The 9,933-nt window shown below is 36.3% G+C and overlaps 2 long non-coding RNA genes across 3 annotated transcripts; both read left to right on the top strand.

Moving 5' to 3' along the window:
• The first annotated feature begins 1,062 nt into the window (after nucleotides 1-1,062).
• Nucleotides 1,063-2,749, top strand: LOC131228630 (uncharacterized). Of its 2 annotated transcripts, none has more exons than XR_009163033.1 (3): nucleotides 1,063-1,163; nucleotides 2,340-2,428; nucleotides 2,533-2,748. It is a non-coding gene; the product is annotated as an uncharacterized LOC131228630 (long non-coding RNA). The 2 variants fall into 2 exon arrangements; XR_009163034.1 differs by having other exon boundaries at nucleotides 1,072-1,183; nucleotides 2,533-2,749.
• A 365-nt stretch (nucleotides 2,750-3,114) lies between these two features.
• On the top strand, nucleotides 3,115-3,892 carry LOC131228628 (uncharacterized). Its single transcript, XR_009163031.1, has 3 exons — nucleotides 3,115-3,173; nucleotides 3,417-3,470; nucleotides 3,770-3,892. It is a non-coding gene; the product is annotated as an uncharacterized LOC131228628 (long non-coding RNA).
• Nucleotides 3,893-9,933: the final 6,041 nt, after the last annotated feature.

Raw genomic sequence — 9,933 nt, 5'->3', positions numbered from 1 at the left:
ATGAAGCCCTTTTTGTGCAAGTATCATGGGCAATTTGAATGAAATCACACATTCATTCATGTAATCACAAATGCAAAAATTCAGCATTATTTCTAAAAACCAAATTTATTTCTAGATTTTTCAGAAAAAGCATTGATTAGTATCCAACACAAGCATCTAATAACCTGTTAGAGAATGCAGAGTTGACAGGCTTCAGTCACAAATTGCTTGTTATCTCGCTGGATCATGCAATACACTTGTTGCATTCATCGATTACATAATGTTTCCCTCTTATTTCTCATATTAAGGTTAGGATGAGGCAGATTCCACATCCTCCTATTTATTCTTCTCTTTCCTTCTTATCCTAAGTTTTCTTAGTCGTATGAAAAATGCTAGAATTGTTGGTTATTTATTATTTAATAGTTAGCCAAATATTAATAATTCAGTACCATATTCGTGTAGCCATCCCCAATTAGTTGGGATAGTCAGTACCATATTTGTGCACCAAATATATTTGATTTGCTAAGATATTTCTCATGAACCCAAATATTCTTGGTTGTTGTGTAACATTGTAACTCATTTTTATACTTTGATTTGCTGAGATTTTGTCTCTGTCGAGCTCTGTCAATGTGCATGAGAAGGTTAACCTGTTAGAGAATGCAGAGTTGACAGGCTTCAGTCACAAATTGCTTGTTATCTCGCTGGATCATGCAATACACTTGTTGCATTCATCGATTACATAATGTTTCCCTCTTATTTCTCATATTAAGGTTAGGATGAGGCAGATTCCACATCCTCCTATTTATTCTTCTCTTTCCTTCTTATCCTAAGTTTTCTTAGTCGTATGAAAAATGCTAGAATTATTGGTTATTTATTATTTAATAGTTAGCCAAATATTAATAATTCAGTACCATATTCGTGTAGCCATCCCCAATTAGTTGGGATAGTCAGTACCATATTTGTGCACCAAATATATTTGATTTGCTAAGATATTTCTCATGAACCCAAATATTCTTGGTTGTTGTGTAACATTGTAACTCATTTTTATACTTTGATTTGCTGAGATTTTGTCTCTGTCGAGCTCTGTCAATTTGCATACGACATACAAGGAGGGAGCGCAGAATGCGGTGGCGGAGCGCGGCCTCGCGCCTTCGGTAGCAGTGAAACGGAGATTGAAAGTTGTAGTAAGATTCTGATTTTGGATGTATGCATTTATCCTGTTTGATTTTGGAAAGGAGAATTATATAATACTCAGGCTCGTACGATGCTTGATACACTGGCATAGAATCTAATCGATTGTGCATCCCAATGTTTCCAAGTCACAATCTCAATATCAAATTGGTTGAATAATCCTAACCTCTGATTTATGGACACCTTTTTGTGGAAATAGGACAGCTAGTTTAGTTTTTTTTTAAAAAAATCGTGCAATCAATGTCCTCTCATTCAAAAGTCAGATGATCCGACAAGCTTAATTTTTGGTTCACGATACATCTATACTAGGTTCTATAATTTGGACAGTTTAATTTGAGTAGTTGTATGCCTTGTGTGCAATTTCTTAAGTAATTTGTAAGCGCATGAGTATCATCCATTACACTCTGCCAGAGTATGAAATATTTGCTCTTTGGGAAGATGGTTTTCTGGATTCTATTAATGTGTTTCTATATAAATATCATAGCTCTGTTATGTTCTGTTCTTTTCTGGTTTTTTAATCTTATAAGATTCTGTTTCTTGCCCTATCCTTTTTCTATTTTGGATTTGGATATTAATTGAACTTTAAAAATGGTTCTTATTTAAGACATACTAATTTGGGCTTCTGTTTCAGTTTCCACAAGAGGTTTGTGGTGTTAGTATATATATATTTTTTTTTCCATTAGATGTTGGATTTTGATTGTTTTTTCTCCTTTTATAAATGGCATGTTTTGATGAATGCATTGAATAGGGTTAATTTTATTTTGTGTTTGAAGTTTGTGAATTCCGATGTGGGGCTTAAGTGGTCCCACCTATAATTGAGTTGGACCATTTGGAATTTTATAGAAGGGGAGTTAATTGGTACTCTTGCAGTGTGTCACGGTTGATATGCACGCACTTAAAATTTTTATCATGTGGCAAAGGCATACACTAACTCAAATTTTTATTACTCTTGATCTCCGAGCATGGAAATTCATTGAACTCATACTACTAGCTAGTTCCATTTCATTGTCCTTTTGGATCACTCAATATTGTACACACGAGGATCGCTCAATATTCTTGTTAGGTTATCTAACAAGGTGGGTGTAGAGGTGCATGTTAGTTTACCAAGTTCATCACCTTTCACCCTATTATGTAGTGGTTTGCCTTTGATTTGGGATTTAATTGTGCAGATATGAGATATGGTTGCAATAGAAAAGATAATGAATGCAACATTGGTCCTTCCTTCTCTTGATCACAATTCCTTTTGGACAGATCTGAGGTATTAACTCTTGCCTACAATAACCATGAGAATCTTTCACTGGTTTTGGTAGACTAGAAAACTGAAAAAACATGGCTTAATGTAGTTTTAATTGAATCTTGTAGTGATTTTAAGGACCCCTTTTGATTGGAAGCGCTTCATAGAAGTCTTGAAAGATGATGTCGACATAGTGGAGTTCCTCTCACATTTAAGTGTAAAAATGCTACATATTGCAGATGGCTATGATATTCTAGTTTGAGGATATTTGGATTATAGTCCATCTACAGTTGGAAACCCATCAAATGGATAATTTGGATAGGAACTGAGACCTGATTAAACTAGGTTATTTGTGAGACTTTTTACTATTTGGTATATATGGATTGTTTGATCTGATAACAAAGAGTGGCCCATATCTTGAGGGTAAATCTTTGTAGCATATTTTTTTTCCTGAAGAAAATGATTTCATCTCGTTAAAATTCATAATCATGGTTTTCAGGTGTTATTGATGTCTTTGAAGGCTAGAGGTGTAGGCTTGAATCTTACTGCAATGTCTAATGTGTTTTTAATGGTAATTTCATCATTTAGCACTTAAATCCAACTTGCCAATGTCCGTGCGTGCACATTCACTTATGGTTCACAGGGATTGAAAGAGAGATGAATCTGAATGTTTCTCTTGACATTATTAGGTCATTATGTTCTGTGACTCGCTCAGCTCATGATCCAATTCAACAAGAAGCAGAAGCTATTCAATCTCAAAGGAATTGTTGTGAGTAATTGCATTTATATTTGCTAGGCAGTTTGCTATTGCAACCCACTTCCTTAACAGAGGGGCTATTCAATCTCAAAGGAATTTCTATGAGTAATTGCATTTATATTAGCTAGGCAGTTTGCTATTGCAGCCCACCTCCTTAACAGAAAGGCTATTCAATCTTAAAGGAATTGCTGTGAGTAGGTGTTGCACATGCACTGTTTCTCTTTCCTCATGCAAACTGTTTATGTTGCCCTACAGGGTGGTGATGTCAAAATGGCATATGCCACAACGACAAAGACCGAAAAGAAGGCGGTAATTTTCTTGACTATGTGGCTATGATACTTTTTTCAGCTCTATATTACAAAAAATGATGGCCATGTACTAAATTGATAGAGCCTAAAACACTTGCAATGCCTAGTACCCAGACTTCTAGATCAAAAACCCTATTTGTTGGCAATCTATCCTATTATGTTGAAAGAGCTGATGTGTAAATATCATTTGATACCAGAGAACTACTCTTGTGATGAGATTTTAATTTCTCAATGTGTATGGGAAATAAGATGGCTACATCTGATAAAATGAGATAATTTGCTTCCTTTGTTCACCTATAGAGAAGAATTCTTCAAAGGTGCTATTGAAGTTGTTGATGTCCGATTTGCATCAAATGAAGAGGGTGACTTCAAGGGATTTGACCATGTTGAGGTTTGCCACTGAGGCAACAGCTCACAAGGTAAGTTTTTTTTTTTTTTTTCGAGTTACCTGTGTTATGTCAACACGATATTGTTGGTAACATCGGTTGGATTTACTGTTGCAGAGTTGTCTTGTTATTTAATCACATCTAAGTTTCTGGTTTCTAGCTGCCAACTAAATTGTTATTCAAATTGCTTTGGATTTCATGGTCACCCACAACCGCCTTGCTTCTTTTGCTACATCACTCATGTTAAGGGCCATGTGTGTTGAAATTGATATGGTTTTCTTGGTGCATGCATATGCAGACGGCTGATTTTTTGTTGTTCCTTCACATGGGTAAGGTTCCTTGTTTGTTTGATTTTTTTTTTTTTGTTCTGTCTTCATAGGGCCAAGGTTCCCTGTTGCTTGATTAGAGTACCCATTAACAAGAGACAGAGCAAAGTATATATCAGTGTGCCTCATGGTTTGGGTTCCAGGATCAATCTTATAAACACCAATGATACCATACATATGATCTCAAGGATTAGGACCAATCTTATAATCCTTCTACCTAAGGATTAGTTCTTCCGTTTATATCAGTGCGCCTCATGGTTTGGGTTCTAGGCATTGATCTGATGGGCCCTGCTGTGTATAGTCCATGCCTCCAAAATCTCCCCGTTGAGACAATCTCATTTGTTTAAACATTGTCTTTCAAATAGGTGGTTAAGAGAAATGCAATCATAGTCAAGGTTAACAAGTAAAATGTCAAAGATCGGATGACTGGGCTATTCAGGTGGTGGTCCATCGAAAACAGTGATCATCAAATCAATGGTCTAGATCACTGAAGCATGGAGCCTGCTTGTACAAAACTGAAGAAGGTCCTACACACATCTCTCACTTAACCATTGCCAAGATTCCATTGACCTGATGTTCCAAAATGTTAAAAGCAGAGTTATTTCTGTTTTTGTTTTTGGGTTTAGTCACTTTCTTGGGTTGTAATAGGAAGATAGCACAAGGAGTTGTGTTCATTTGACACATGGACAGTCGCACACACAAAATGTCTACCCTATTAAGTACCTGACCTGAACCAACTTGCTGTTTATACCTCTTTAGTATATTTGTTTATTCCTGGTGAGATTTTTGTCTGTTGATATTAGCACTCTTTCTAGCATTCAATCGTTGCATGCTTGTGCCACATGTACAACGTTTGTGTGCATGCATACAAGTTGATATATTCTGCTAGCATCCAGAAACTAACTATTGGATTGAAGAACATTTTCCCCCACTGAAGATCTATACCATTTTTGACAGATTTTACAATGATATTGATGTTCCTGTCTTATTGCAAAGTAGCAATGAAGGTTTCTTACAACCGGCGATCTACGTCTGTCAGTTTTGTGCAGGGGCCATACTATTGTGGTGCCAGAGCTAACAAGACATTTGGATGATCCTGCATTTGGATGATCTCTACTCCTATTATACTTGCAACTGGTGATTTGTTGTATTCTGAAATTTGTTTATTTAGAAATGTGAATGTAGGATGCATTGTATGATTTGATTATTATTTGTAATATGAATACATCGTTTTCTTTCCTGATTGCATTTTATGTACTATTCCTAGCAGCATTAATTGTATTAGCTTATATGAGTTGATCAATCACAACAAGTTCTTGCAATGGTAATAGACACCATTGTTATAATTTTTTATTTTATTTTTTTAAAATTAGCTACGGATATTAGTCGTAACTCTTATTCTGAAAACCGTAGTTATTGCTAACTTCAGCATATTGTTACCAATTTCATTCTACTTTTAGCTACAGATTATATCTGTAGCTATATGTACATTTTGCTACAGAAAGTATAGCTACGGATTATATTCGTAGCTATTAATATCTATTGCTATGGGTTTAATCCGTAGCAACAGCCTTTTGACCTTTAGCTACATCACCAATTACTATGGTCGTGCTATGGACTATAACCGTAGCAATAGGCTTTTAGCTATGGTTTTTATCCATAGCCTTTGTCCCTTTTTCTGGTAGTGGTGATAGCCCGTGAAAATTATAAATTGGGATTTTATTAGAGATAGCCCATCAAAATCACAAAATGGGTTTTATTATGGTGAGCCCATGAAAATTACAAGGAACTGTATTAGGGTGTTAAGGTGAACCTGTGAAAACCTTATTATAATGAAATCCAAAATTACGAGGATAATAATTTTGGAAGTGGAGTAGGTGTGGTTATTTTCAGCACTGAACCACTATAACTCCTTGTGCCTTGTAGTGAATATTTATTTCCTTTTTGTGGTGGATGTTATTTATTTCATTCTTGGGGTGAATGTTGTAATGAATATCTATTCTCTTGCTAGTTTGAAAGATTGATTTTAAAGACATGCGTGAAATAAGGTTGTCCTGCTTAATATTTTAGGTGGAGGTTGTTCTATAAATTATTTGGAATCAAGGTTTCAATACTTAGGCGATTGAGATTCTGTATGCTTTACATATTTCGTGTTTATTTAGATTATTTGACAATGCCCTAGTCACCTCCTTTAGGACATCGCTAGCTCTCCTTTTCAATAACGGACGTAAAATCATTTTCAAAAGAAGCACTGACATTAAGTGTGTTCAACCTTATGGTATCGATGGGATGTTAAGGGATATAGGTTGAAAATTATACTAAATTTTGGAGGGATGACCCACAAAATGCAAGTTTATAGGTTCTTGTCAAAGTGTAGGAGTGCAACTCTTCGACCTCCTTCATTTGAAGTTGAAATTAGTGGTCATTTAGTTAAGATAATGTCAGCTTGCATTGCCACCTTGATCAGTATTCCCCTATTAAGGGAGCCACAATGGGATTACGATCTTACCTCTACTCAAATTTAGGTCATGATGACCAAATTTTTATATAATGAGAGAGAGGAGTAATGGATTCAAGGCAATGCACTCCTGTCCTCCACTATGTCAAGCCAATTTCGCATACTCCATTTAATCTTCTTTACTAATGTCTACCCAAGGGGAACCCACAGAGTAGATCTCACCCCTTTCATGGTACACATTGTTTACAATGTCAGGTTAGGTGTATGTTTATGTCTGCCAACTTTCATAGTACATTAGCTTGCACATTTGTTGAGAGGGAGTTGCCCTACATACCTTCCATTTGGCCATCTCTTATGTCTTCTGGCTCGGGAGGTTGGATTCTCCTCAACTATTGATGTATTGGTTCCGCCAACAACTATTACAAGCGACAACATCAAGAAAATGCATCTACCGACCCCGGTAGTGGCAAGTACTAAAGTACAGATGGGTGCAACAGCAACAACAAAGGCTGGACAAATGAGCACCGAGGCAACACAGGCATAGGAGCCCTCGACACAGGCCACTCATGATACAACAACCACCTGACGGTTCATGCGACACTAAGACCTCCCTGATCAGATGATTGTAGAGCAAGCATGATAGGGAAAGCACCTCTCCAGCCCAGAGCAGATGGTCCACTCTCTGTAGCATATGACATAGGAGATCCTGCATTTCTAACTTGTTGTCATGATGATGTAGTTACACCAGGACCCGACGTACCAATCATATTATCCACTTTGTATACCGCAGGAGATTAAATGACGATTTTATGCCGAGGTTCATAAATTTCTCTAGACATTCATATGAAACACCCCGAATTTTTGTGACCCGAGTACATACTCATGCTTGAGAATTTCGAGTGTTAATAATGTAAAAATTGGATGCTTTAAAATCGCACCTTGTTTTTTTTTTTCAATTGGATCATAACTAGTTACGTTCACAAAGGTAACCATTCACGAGAATAAAATCATCTGTATTTATTATTCCATTATATTAAAAGAATTCAATAAATTATCAAATGCCTCCTCAATAAGAGCTTATTACATTAACGAGTCTGTAGCAAAAACATAAATAAAACTAAATCATAAAGTTATCTTCTTATTCATTTAGTATAGTCTTATATAAGCTATCTGTACCATCGGAGAGGGTCAATGCCCTACTCATATTGATGGTTATCCTTTAAGATTAACAATAATTCAAGAGATTCATAGAATTAATGTAAGTGTTATGACACATCTCGTACCCCACCACTACGAGGGGTATCAGTTTGCGTAACAAATATATATATGTGTGTGTGTGTGTGTGGATGCATGCCTAGCAAAGTGTGTGCATCTCATCATACATGGTGATCATCTCGATGTGGAATATGATTCATAGAAAACCTGACTCTCCCCGCATCCCATAACTGAGAAGATTTACTGGCGTGTTCGACGCTATCGTGGATTTACATGAACACCTGAAGGTGGCACAACACATGGGTTAGATGAATTACGTGACACGATTTGTTCATGGAGTAACTATTTGCGACACCCAATCTCTTAAGTGATGTAACACGCATTAAGAATTACTTACATCGATTTGTGCACCACTATCCAAACCCATGGAATTACGCGTCGACCAAGATGGTCACTACCCAGAGCGCATTACGTCCATGATAAAATATTTGAATCACTAGTTGTGAGTCCTCTAACACATCACTTGCACTAAAGGAAAAGTAAACTGAATCATGAGAGTTTTGGAATTCCAAGACAAGCCCAAGCCCTAAAGGAAGGTAGTTAGCACAAGGCTAACATAATAAAGGAGGAGAGTAACATTAAGCTAACTCAATAAAAGAGAAGAGTAGTAATGACTAACTCAAGAAAGAGAAGAGTAGCAATGACTAACTCAACAAAAGAGAAGAGTAACAATGGCTAACTTAACAAAAGAGAAGAGTAACAATGGCTAACTCAACAAAATTGGTAAAGGGCAAAGACAATGTTTGTATCCATAACCTCACATAAATTCATAAAGATCACGCATAATTAAAATCATACCTTAACCATAATTCCTAAAGGATAAATAATTAATGATAGTAAATCAAATATTTGCAGGGAGGATTCACAGTAATATGGAAGCATATAAAAGAACAGGATAAATCATACTAACTTAAATCAAAGTAAGCTTAAAGGAATCCCTCACCTTAGCCTTATATTTAAACCCTGGGTAGATACTCATGTAGGAAAGCATCTACATGAAAAGTTTTCACATGAATCACGACATCGCTTAAGCTAAAGGGAGACACCATACATATGGAGAAGGAAGAGGGCGTCTAGGCTTCTCCTTCTCTTTCTCTTTCTCTTTCTCTCTCTCTCTCTCTCTCTCTCTCTCTCTTTCTATTTCTCTCTTTCTCTTTCTCTTTTTCTCTCTTACCCCTGGGGCATGTGAGTGGAGAGGGGAACACACACCCCTTTTAAAAGGAGTTGGCGTGTGATAGGGGTGTGTTTCACATCCTCCTTAAATTGAGTTTCTCCAATTTTCTCTTTCCTGATGATATTTCTTTAAATCTAATTCATCTAATGTGCCAGGGTCATCAAAGAGAGCCGGGTTATATGATTTTCTTGGTGATCTGAAATTTAGATTGGCCTATCTTGAAAATTCTCCTAACGGGTGCCAAAACGAAATTGATCTCAATTAACGGTCCACACTTAATGATCAGGGCCCAATTTTGGAAGAAATATGTACTCAGGATAGGCAAACGATTGGACAAAATTTGGTAGTTGATCAACTATCAAAAAGGCATAGATCTAAAATTTCACCTTTTGCACCAAAATAATGGAACTGGCTTCAACATTCAACGGTGTATGATCATAGATCGAGGTCTAAATTTTGTATAACCTTATAGTCATATGAGACCAAAGTTTGATCCAAATTTGAGTTACAATGGATGACAGGAGTGGTTAAATCGGAATATCCAGATTTATAAAGAGTTGGTAAGCCTCGAAAGGATAACTTCGCGCCTAAGGAAAAGTTTACTAAATTGAGGTCTTCATATTTCATACTTGGTCAATATGATGGGCAATCTAAGTCATTCATATGAAAAAAATATCCTACTACGACTACTCACGAGGTTTCTTCACTCCATAGATACCAAAATCAACGGTTAAGGGGTTGATTTGTTAATTGGGTCACTTTTACAATGATCTAAGCGTCAAAATTTGACATATATTGTTTATTTATGATACATAAGCATGGTATAAAATTTCACATCAAACGAA

Source organism: Magnolia sinica, chromosome 2 (genome assembly GCF_029962835.1).
Source record: "Magnolia sinica isolate HGM2019 chromosome 2, MsV1, whole genome shotgun sequence".
NCBI lineage: Eukaryota > Viridiplantae > Streptophyta > Magnoliopsida > Magnoliales > Magnoliaceae > Magnolia > Magnolia sinica.
Note: the sequence above shows the minus strand (reverse complement) of the source record. Positions and strands in the feature narration are given on the sequence as shown.